Source organism: Symphalangus syndactylus, chromosome 18 (genome assembly GCF_028878055.3).
Source record: "Symphalangus syndactylus isolate Jambi chromosome 18, NHGRI_mSymSyn1-v2.1_pri, whole genome shotgun sequence".
Classification (NCBI taxonomy): domain Eukaryota; kingdom Metazoa; phylum Chordata; class Mammalia; order Primates; family Hylobatidae; genus Symphalangus; species Symphalangus syndactylus.
In genome coordinates, this window is record NC_072440.2 from 2,022,583 (window position 1) to 2,034,424 (window position 11,842).

Sequence of the window (11,842 nt, forward strand, 5' to 3'; positions counted from 1 at the left end):
TGAGCCACCGCGCCCGGCCACCACTTGCATTTTCTACAGAAAGAGTGTTTCAGAACGGCTCAATCAAAAGTAAGGTTCAACTCTTTTAGTTGAATGAACAGAACAGAAAGAAGTTTCACAGAATGCTTCTGTGTAGTATTTAGTTATAGATATTCCTTTTTCAACTATTACCCTCTTAGCGTTCCGAATGTCCACTGGCAGTTTCTACACAATGAGTGTTTCAGAACAGCTCCTTCAAAGTAAGGCTCAAATCTGTTAGTTGAATGCAGAGAACAGAAAAGAGTTTCAGAGAATGCTTCTGTGTAGTTTTAATTTGGGGATATTCCTTTTTCCACTAATACAATCTTAGCGCTCCGAATGTCCACTTGCATTTTCTACAGAAAGAGTGTCTCATAAATTCTCAATCAAAAGTATCGTTTAACTCTGTTAGCTGAATGCACAGATCAGAAATAAGTTTCACAGAATGCTTCTGAGTAGTTTTTATTTGGAGATATTCTTTTTCCCAATATAGGCCACTTAGCGCTCAGAATGTCCAATTGCAGTTTCTACAGAATGAGTGTTTCAGAAGGCTCAATCAAAAGTAAGGTTCAACTCTGTTAGTTGAATGCACAGAACAGAAAGAATTTTCACAGAATGCTACTGTGTAGTTTATATTTGAATGTATTCCTTTTTCCACTATTACCATCTTAGCGCTCCGAATGTCCACTTGCATTTTCTACAGAAAGAGGGTTTCAGAACGGTTCCATCAAAATTAAGGTTCAACTCTGTTACTTGAATGCACAGAACAGCAAGAAGTTTCACAGAATGCTTCTGTGTAGTTTATATTTGAATATATTCCTTTTTCCAGTATTACCCTCTTAGTGCTCCGAATGTCCACTTGCATTTTCTACAGAAAGAGTGTTCAGAACGGCTCAATCAAAAGTATGGTTTTATTCTGTTATTTGAATGCACATATCAGAAATAAGTTTCACAGAATCCTTCCGTGTAGTATTTTGTTGAAGATATTCCTTTTTCGACTATTATCCTCTTAGCTCTCCGAATGTCCAATTTCAGTTTCTACACAAAGAGTGTTTCAGAACTGCTCCTTCAAAAGTAGGGCTCAACTCTGTTATTTGAATGCAGAGAACAGAAAGGAGTTACACAGAATGCCTCTGTGTAGTTTATATTTGAATATATTCCCTTTTTCAGTATTACCCTCTTAGCGCTCCGAATGTCCACTTGCATTTTCTACAGAAAGAGTGTTCAGAACTGCTCAATCAAAAGTATGGTTTAACTCTGTTAGCTGAATGCACAGATCAGAAAGAATTTTCACAGAATGCTTCTGTGTACTTTTTATTTGAAGATATTCCTTTCTCCAATATAGGAGTCTTAGCGCTCAGTATGTCCAATTGCAGTATCTACAGAAAGAGTGTTTCTGAACTGCTCAATCAAATGTAAGGTTCAACTCTGTTAGTTGAATGAACGGAACAGAAAGAAGTTTCATAGAATGCTTCTGTGTAGTTTATATTTGAAGATGTTCCTTTTTCCACTATTACCTTCTAAGCGCTCCGAATGTCCACTTGCATTTTCTACAGAAAGAGTGTTTCCAAACTGCTCAATCAAAAGTATGGTTTAATTCTGTTAGCTGAATGCACAGATCAGTACGAAGTTTCACGGAATGCTTCTGTGTAGTTTTTATTTGAAGATAGTCCTTTTTCCAATATAGGCCTCTTAGCGCTCCGAATATCCAATTGCAGTTTCTACAGAAAGAGTGTTTCAGAATGGCTCAATCAAAAGTAGGGTTCAACTCTTTTAGTTGAATGCACAGAACAGAAAGTAGTTTCACAGAATGCTTCTGTGTAGTATTTATTTGAATATATTCCTTTTTCCACTATTACCCTCTTAGCGCTCCGAATGTCCACTTGCAGTTTCTACAGAAAGAGTGTTTCAGGACTGCTCCTTCAAAAATAAGGCTCAACCCTGTTAGTTGAAAGCAGAGAACAGAAACAAGTTTCAGAGAATGCCTCTGTGTAGTTTTTATTTGAAGATATTCCTTTTTCCACAATTACCATCTTAGCGCACCGAATGACCACTTGCATTTTCTACAGAAAGAGTGTTTCAGAACTGCTAAATCAAAAGTATCGTTTAACTCTGTTAGCTGAATGCACAGATAAGAAAGAAGTTTCACAGAATGCATCTGTTTAGTTTTTATTTTAAGATATTCTTTATCCCAATATAGGCATCATAGCGCTCAGTATGTTAAATTGCAGTTTCTACAGAAAGAGTGTTTCAGAACGGCTCAATCAAAAGTAAGGTTCAACTCTGTTAGTTGAATGCACAGAACAAAAAGAAGTTTCACAGAATGCTTCTCAGTAGTTTATATTTGAATATATTCCTTTTTCCACTATTACCCTCTTAGTGCTCCGAATGTCCACTTGCATTTTCTACATAAAGAGTGTTCAGAACGGCTCAATCAAAAATATGGTTTTACTCTGTTAGTTAAATGCACATATCAGAAATAAGTTTCAGAGAAGGCTTCTGTGTAGTATTTAGTTGAAGATATTCCTTTTTTGAATATTAACCTCTTAGCACTCCGAATGTCCACTGGCAGTTTCTACACAAAGAGTTTTTCAGAACTGCTCCTTCAAAAGTAATGCTCAACACTGTAAGTTGAATGCAGAGAACAAAAAGAAGTTTCACAGAATGCTTCTGTGTAGTTTATATTTGAATATATTCCTTTTTTCAGTATTACCCTCTTAGCGCTCCGAATGTCCACCTGCATTTTCTACAAAAAGAGTGTTCAGAACTGCTCAATCAAAAGTATGGTTTATCTCTGTTAGCTGAATGCACATATCAGTACGAAGTTTCACAGAATGCTTCTGTGTAGTTTTTATTTGAAGATAGTCCTTTTTCAAATATAGGCCTCTTAGCGCTCCGAATATCCAATTGCAGTTTCTACAGAAAGAGTGTTTCAGAACGGCAAAATGAAAAGTAGGGTTCAACACTTTTAGTTGAATTCACAGAACAGAAAGTAGTTTCACAGATTGCTTCTGTGTAGTATTTATTTGAAGGTATTCCTTTTTCCACTATTACCCTAGTAGCGCTCGGAATGTCCACTTGCAGTTTCTACAGAAAGTGTGTTTCAGGGCTGCTCCTTCAAAAATAAGGCTCAACTCTGTTAGTTGAATGCAGAGAACAGAAAGAAGTTTCAGACAATGCCTCTGTGTAGTTTTTATTTGAAGATATTACTTTTTCCACAATTACCAACTTAGCGCACCGAATGTCCACTTGCATTTTCTACAGAAAGAGTGTTTCAGAACTGCTAAATCAAATGTATCATTTAATTCTGTTAGCTGAATGCACAGATCAGAAAGTAGTTTCAGAGAATGCATCTCTGTAGCTTTTATTTGAAGATATTATTTTTCTCAATATAGGACTCTTAGCGTTCAGAAATCCAATTACACTTTCTACAGAAAGAGTGTTTCAGAACTGCTCAATCAAAATTAAGGTTCAACTCTGTTAGTTGAATGCACAGAACAGAATGTAGTTTCACAGAATGCTTCTGTGTAGTTTATATTTGAATATATTCCATTTTCCACTATTACCCACTTAGCGCTCTGAATGTCCAGTTGCATTTTCTACAGAAAGAGTGTTTCAGAACTGCTCAATCAAAAGTATGGTTTAACTCTGTTAGCTGAATGCACAGATCAGAAAGAAGCTTCACAGAATGCTGCTGTGTTGTGTTTATATGAAGATATACTTTTTACCAATATAGGCCTCTTAAATCTCCCAATGTCCACTTGCATTTTCTACAGAAATTGTGTTCAGAACTGCTCTATCAAAAGTATGGTTTAACTGTGTTAGGTGAATGCACAGATCAGAAATAAGTTTCACAGAATTATTCTGTGTAGTTTATATTTGAAGATATTCCATTTTCCACTATTACCCACTTAGCGCTCTGAATGTCCAGTTGCATTTTCTACAGAAAGAGTGTTTCAGAACTGCTCAATCAAAAGTATGGTTTAACTCTGTTAGCTGAATGCACAGATCAGAAAGAAGTTTCACAGAATGCTGCTGTGTAGTGTTTATATGAAGATATTCTTTTTACCAATATAGGCCTCTTAGCGCTCAGAATGTCCAATTGCATTTTCTACAGAAAGAGTGTTTCAGAAAGGCTCAATCAAAAGTAAGGTTCAACTATGTTAGTTGAATGCACAGAACAGAAACAAGTTTCACAGAATGCTTCTGTGTAGTTTATATTTGAATATATTCCTTTTTGCACTACTACCCTCTTAGCGCTCCAAATGTCCAGTTGTATTTTCTACAGAAAGAGTGTTCAGAACTGATCAATCAAATGTATGATTTAACTCTGTTAGCTGAATGCACAGATCAGTAAAAGTGTCACAGAATGCTTCTGTGTAGTTTTTATTTGAAGATATTCTTTTTCCCAATGTAGGCCTCTTATCGCTCAGATAGTCCAATTGAATTTTCTACAGAAAGAGTGTTTCAGAATGGCTCTATCAAAAGTAAGGTTCAACTCTGTTATTTGAATGCACAGAACAGAAAGTAGTTTCACAGAATGCTTGTCTGTAGTTCTTATTTGACGATATTACTTTTTCCACTATTACCCTCTTAGAGCTCCGAATGTCCACTTGCATTTTCTACAGAAAGAGTGTTCAGAACTGCTCAATCAAAAGTATGGTTTAACTCTGTTAGTTGAATGCACAGATCAGAAAGAAGTTTCAAAGAATTCTTCTGTGTAGTTTTTATTTGATGATATTCCTTTTTCCAATATAGGACTCTTAGCGTTCAGAATTTCCAATTGCAGTATCTACAGAAAGAGAGTTTCAGAACTGGTCAATCAAAAGTAAGGTTCAATATTGTTAGTTGAATGCAAGGAACAGAAAGAAGTTCTACAGAATGCTTCTGTGTAGTTTATATTTGAAGATATTCCTTTTTCCTCTATTACCCTCTTAGCGCTCCGAATCACCACTTGCATTTTCTACAGAAAGAGAGTTTCAGAACGGCTCAATCAAAAGTAAGGTTCAACTCTTTTAGTTGAATGCACAGAAAAGAAAGAAATTTCACAGAATGCTTCTGTTTAGTATTTAGTTGAAGATATTCCTTTTTCGACTATTACCCTCTTAGCGTTCCGAATGTCCACTGGCAGTTTCTACACAAAGAGTGTTTCAGAACAGCTCCTTCAAAAGTAAGGCTCAACTCTGTTAGTTTAATGCAGAGAACAGAAAGGAGTTTCAGAGAATGCTTCTGTGTAGTTTTTATTTGGGGATATTCCTTTTTCCACTATTACAATCTTAGCGCTCCTAATGTCCACTTGCATTTCCTACAGAAACAGTGTTTTATAACTGCTCAATCAAAAGTATGGTTTAACTCTGTTAGCTGAATGCACAGATCAGAAATAAGTTTCACAGAATTCTTCTGAGTAGTTTTTATTTGGAGATATTCTTTTTCCCAATATAGGCCACTTAGCGCTCAGAATGTCCAATTGCAGTTTCTACAGAATGAGTGTTTCAGGACGGCTCAATCAAAAGTAAGGTTCAACTCTGTTAGTTGAATGCACAGAACAGAAAGAAGTTTCACAGAATTCTTCTGTGTAGTTTATATTTGAATATATTCCTTTTTCCTGTATTACCTTCTTAGTGCTCCGAATGTCCACTTGCATTTTCTTCAGAAAGAGTGTTCATAATGGCTCAATCAAAAGTATGGTTTTACTCTGTTAGTTGAATGCACATATCAGAAATAAGTTTCACAGAATGCTTCTGTGTAGTATTTAGCTGAAGATATTCCTTTTTCGACTTTTATCCTCTTAGCTCTCCGAATGTCCAATTTCAGTTTCTACACAAAGAGTGTTTCGGAACTGCTCCTTCAAAAGTAAGGCTCAACTCTGTTAGTTGAATGCAGAGAACAGAAAGAAGTTGCAGAGAACAGAAAGAAATTTCACAGAATGCTTCTGTTTACTTTATATTTGAATATATTCCTTTTTCCACTACTACCCTCTTAGCGCTGCAAATGTCCAGTTGCATTTTCTACAGAAAGAGTGTTCAGAACTGCTCAATCAAAAGTACGGTTTAACTCTGTTAGCTGAATGCACAGATCAGAAAGATGTTTCACAGAATGATTCTGTGTAGTTTATATTTGAAGATATTCCTTTCTGTTCTCTGCATTAAAATCAATCAAAAAATTATATTGAAATTGAAATACTGAATTTTATACTAAAGACAAGTCATACAACTGAAAATGAAATTTTCCAGGTGAAAATTTCCAAATCATAAATATGTAGGGACAAAAAACTTTATTTATAAAGAAAAAGATAATTCTAATTAATTGATGATTCAAAGGTTTACAACTTTAAAAGTAAATATTATCTTTGAAGTAAAGTCCATTTAAATTATTTATGCCGCCAAAATTTTAGTAATTGTATATGTATATCATGTAAACTTTTTCGAGAAAGATGGAATTGGAAATGTTAGAGTATTATGCGGAAAAAATCACCTAAAGGAAAAAATTATCTCCTCATGAAATATTACTTTAGCCACTTTGACAGGTGTAGGTAAAAGAACACTTAATGCACATCAATATGATTAGGAGATGCGCGCTTAGAAATACGTTATCATTGAAAAGAGAATTGTATTATCAGGTTTGCAGGGGCCCTTCTTATCCTTCATATTTATGTAACTTTGTCATCTATAGAAAGATTATAAGAATTTTAAAAATAGCTGATAGTTAAGAAACATCACCATAACACTGTGCTGAATGCATAATAAAACATTTCCCTTCTCTCTAAAAGCCTTTTAAAATTATGTACCATAATCAGTATGGCCAGCAGAGGGTCATTTCCATGTTCAAGTTCCTCTGTTTCTCGAGGGTGAGAATCCTTCTATAGTCTTCTGAGGGTGACACTGTAGTGTTTTCTTAGCCTGATTATTTTTATCTATTTTTTCCGATCCTTTCCTTTGTATATTTACATTTTACATATTGAAAGTTATTTTTTCAAATATTTTATATGCAAATTTACAAAGTACAATGACTGTACATTAAAATAACTTATTTATGCCATATGGAAGATTAAATATAATTTTACAATATCTAATATTGATTGTTTAGTTTCTAATCATTGATACTTGACATGATTTTTCCCAGCATACCTCAAAATATTCTTCAAAATCCTGCGAATTAATTCCTGTAACACTTCTGAGGTGTATTAATAAGCTAGAGATGTAAAGAAGATTTGCAGAGAAAATTAGGTTCCCAAATTAGAAATTTTGTCCCACTATCGACTAGAAACCTCTTGAAATGATCAAAAACAATAATAATGCATGTCATAGAGGAAAACCAATAAGGCTGCTGCAGCATGACTACCTCTGTGACCTCATACAAGTTACGTGTGGGTCCCTACTTCTGTGACCTCAGACAAGTTACGTGTGGGTCCGCACTTATTTTCTTCATCTCTAATAAATATTTGACAAATCTCATTTTCAAAAGTCTTTTAAGGCCTATCCACCTTTATTTTTCAGATGGAGTTTTGCTCTCATTGCCCAGGCTGCAGTGCAATGTCATGGTCTCGGCTCACACAACCTCCGACTCCCGGGTTCATGTGATTCTCCTGCCTCCACCTCCTGAGTAGCTGGGATTACAGGTGCGCAACACAACGCCCAGCTAATTTTTTGTATTTTTAGTAGAGATGGGGTTTCACCATGTTGGTCAGGCTGGTCTTGAACTCCCGACCTCAGGTGATCTGCACGCCTCGGCCTCTCAAAGTGCTGGGATTACAGGCATGAGCAACCGCGGCCTGTGAGGGCTTTCTACTTTTAAGATGTCAGGACGTATAGCCTGGGAGGTAAATGGTAGTATATATATACATATATATATATATGTATATATATATACACACACACACTGTATATATATATACATATATACGGTATATTATACTATATATACATATATACTGAATATTATACTCTATATATACATATCTACTGTATATTATATGTATATATATATATACACATACACACATACACACATGAGACAGAGAGAAGAGATAGACAATTTCATGTGAAAATATAAACTGTTAACATAATATTTTGCTTCTCTGAGGAATATTTAGCATTGTTCTCAATCTTCTCTGCAGAATTTAAGCATTTTTCTCAGAACTCACCAGATAGAATGAGGGAGGGGCCATATGATACGAGCCAGAGATGAAGGGAGAACAATAGAGAGGGTGCTTTGGGAAAAATAGTACAGTAAGGCTAGGGAATACTTCTCTCCAACAAAAAGACCAAGGTCACAGCTGTATCTCTTCAGAAGCCAAACTTTCTTTTAAAATGTCAATTTCCATCTATTTCTTGCTTCACAGACATTCCATTCATTGCTGGATTTCAAATAAAGCCTTTCCATGTGCAACCTTTCTATAGAAAAAGAGAAATATGGGGGACAGTACAGTCTAAGAAGTGATTAAGAATATCTAGTGGACTTTCCCAGACTGTAAATCTTTACATATATCTGAGCCTAATGAGGTGATTTATTGTGCTATAATGCACAGTGAACTATACAGATGCTTCTTTTTGATCATGCTGCAGAATGGAACTAAATACTAAATACCAAATAGCACTCCCATGATTCTTATACATGTCATTCATATGGCATATTTATGCTTTTTTATATAGCAATTCTTATTCTTAGCTCTTAGGCAATTACGGAATCTTTTTGTCATTTTAATAATCATGCTCCATTTGAGTTATGCAAGGTAGAAATTCTAAGTAGAAAATCTTGTTTTTATTGAAAGTTTTTAGTAAACATTTTGGAAAAAGTCTGTTTTTTGATGCTACTTCTGCACGCTTTCTCAACATGATATTACTTGGTATTGTCCTTATTAACCATAGTACACCATATTCTGCAAATGTTAGAGAAGGTTAAAAATCAGTCATGTATAAGTAAAGCTAATGAAATAGAAAGGAAACCATATTTAGGAAATGGAAGGCAGAAGCAAATGTATTAACCGTGAGTTAGAAACGGTTTAGTCTTTGGAATGAAGCAGCAAGAGTTTAAAAATCTGGTTTGTGATTCACTAGCTTTGTGACCTTGGAGAATTACTTCAGATTTCTGAGTATCAGTTTAGTAGGTGATATCAATTGCAACTTCGCAGAAATATCACAAGTATTAAATAAAGGACTTAGTATCTGGGAGAGCATAGAAAATTACTAATAGTTACATTTTTGTTAATATTACCGTTATTATTATCATACGTATAGTATTTTCTTTCACTGACAATGCATTTAGGACATAAGGAGAACTATAGAACAGTGCTTCTCCAACTTAAATGCAGAGCATGAATCACCTGGAGTTTTGTCAAAATGCGAATTCTGACTCAGTAGCCCTGCAAACTAAGGAAATCTTGATAATGCTGGTGCTGCTAGTTCACCAACAGACCACACGTTTTGCAACAGCTATATAGAATGTCCTGTTTCTTTTTTTAATCACAAAACATGGCAAGCTCTAAAATAAAGCAGAATAACAGATTTAAATGTTAATACTCATGTCCTCAATTTATAATTTCTCCCTCCCTAACAATGGTATAATTCTGATTAAAAATTAGCAAAGAAAAAAATGGAAATTAATCTTCCTATGTTTATTCTTTTAACAAATTCTGTGTGATTACTACTGGGTTACTTGCTGTAGGAAATAGAAAAATTGCTTTGACATAGATCCTCAAGAATCTGTCCCACTACAAGCTTATTTTTGTAGGCAGCTAAAAGATTTATATAAATAACCGTAATTAAAGAGACAAATGAAGAAGTGCAATGAAAGACGTAGGGAAAGTGCTAGAGGAGTTCGGGGTGGAGGAAAATTATCCTATAATAATATCTATGCGTAACATTATGCTATCTTCCCTAACCAGCGCTTGACCAGATTGTCACAGTGAACTTTGGTCCTTTCTTATATCTTAGTTTTGGTTCCCACATCCTTCTGTTTGGGGAAGTTCTTGTTTTCCTCATGTAATGACAACAACACTTAAACAATGTATACTAGATAAAAGGAACTATATTGCTTTATTTACATAGTTAATTTAATTTGTACAATGAACTATGAAGTAATCAGCATTATTTCCTTCATTTTACATATGAGAAAATGGAGAATCAGCGACATTGAATCATCTCAAGTTTCTAAAATATCCACTCTCACCAGGCTGTTTACCCTGTTTTTGTCTGTATGCTGCTATAACAAAATGCCACAGATTGAGTAATTCATAAAAAACAGAAATGTATTTCTCACAGTTCTGGGGCTGAGAAGTCCGAAATCAAGGCAGTGGAGATTTGGCAGTTGGTCCCGAGGTGGCACCTTCTTGCTTCGTCTTCACGTGACAAAAGTGGGCAAAAACGGACAATGTAACGACATGGCAGAAGAGACTGAGGAGCCCGGCATTCCTCTAAAGCATCTTTTACGAGGACGTTTATCTCATTCATGAGGGTGGATCCTTCTTCATTTAATCACTTAACCAAAAGCCCCATCTCTTGATGTCATTGTCCTGGGATTTTAGTTTCAACATACAAACTTTGGATGGGCACATAGGTTCAAATCATAGCACCCTCCAAATTATAATGCCTCTCTCATGCCTGTTCTCCTTGAAGTACCCTCTGGTTTTGCTCTCTTCATTCTTGCCATCACAGTTAACCCTTCAGTTCCATTTCTTTAAGTAATCTCTAAATTTGTAAGATGGTTCCATCTTTTTTTTTTGTATATGGCAGTCTCTCAAACATATTTGTCATATGAACTAAGCAGGTAAATATGTAAATGCCAGCTAAATTTTAGTGAATGATATAATGGCCTAAAGTTGTATCTACCCTTCAGCCAAATATATTTACTTTTAGTAGCAATCTCCTGTCATATACAAAGTCACGACTCTAGGGGTAAACATTTTAGCCTGTGGGTAAGATGTAAAGCAGTGGTATGTTATAGTGACAACTCACTGTCATAGCACTGGGACATGCTCCTCTATCTGCTACAAATTGAATCAATAAAATATATATGATTTTGTCAGATTTAAATGTATGCTCCTGTTAGTAAAATAAAAGTATGGGAAAACTTTACGGAGTAGATTTAATAGAAATGTTTTCCTGAGTTATCTGCCTTCTTTATTTTTATGTTATGCTTTAAGTCTATGGTCAATGTATAGAGCTATGATTGATGTGCTTTTCCAATTCTGTTCAGATCAGACAGGTTAATTTTCTTCTTTTAAATCTTCTTGAATTTTGTCTAACACTTTTTGTTCCAATTTCTTACTAGATTATACTCCCTTCCCTAACTGCTTCATGATTACTTATACACAAACAATATTATGATATTGACACATTGAATTCATTTTAGGTGATGATTTTGGTCATAAACATGAGCAGGTTGTGAAGTGTTTCAGCCATCCCAGGGCATGGCTGTGAGTCCCTTGTCTAATGTTTCAAAAAAATCTTGAATTTGTGATGATGCTGTGATGGTCCCTCAGATATTCTTACACACATCTTTGCCCCTTGTTCCCTCTAACTTTCCTCTTCTGATAAAAAAGCAAACACTGCCAAGCTCAAATGGAATTACATTTGGATGCAAGTGTCACTATGCAATGGTTGCCAATAAAAGTACACAAGGAATTTCATTATGGTGAATTAAAGGCAAACAGACTTCAGAGAAATGAGCACGAACATGAAAATGGCGCATGGTACGCGGATCTCACTGGAAAGTCATTCGGTACACAATGTTTTCACTAGAAAAATCCATTAGCTTTAGCTAGAAATTGAAATTACTTTGTAGGAAATCAGAATAAAATATGTGAAAACATTATATTCTGTGCAAG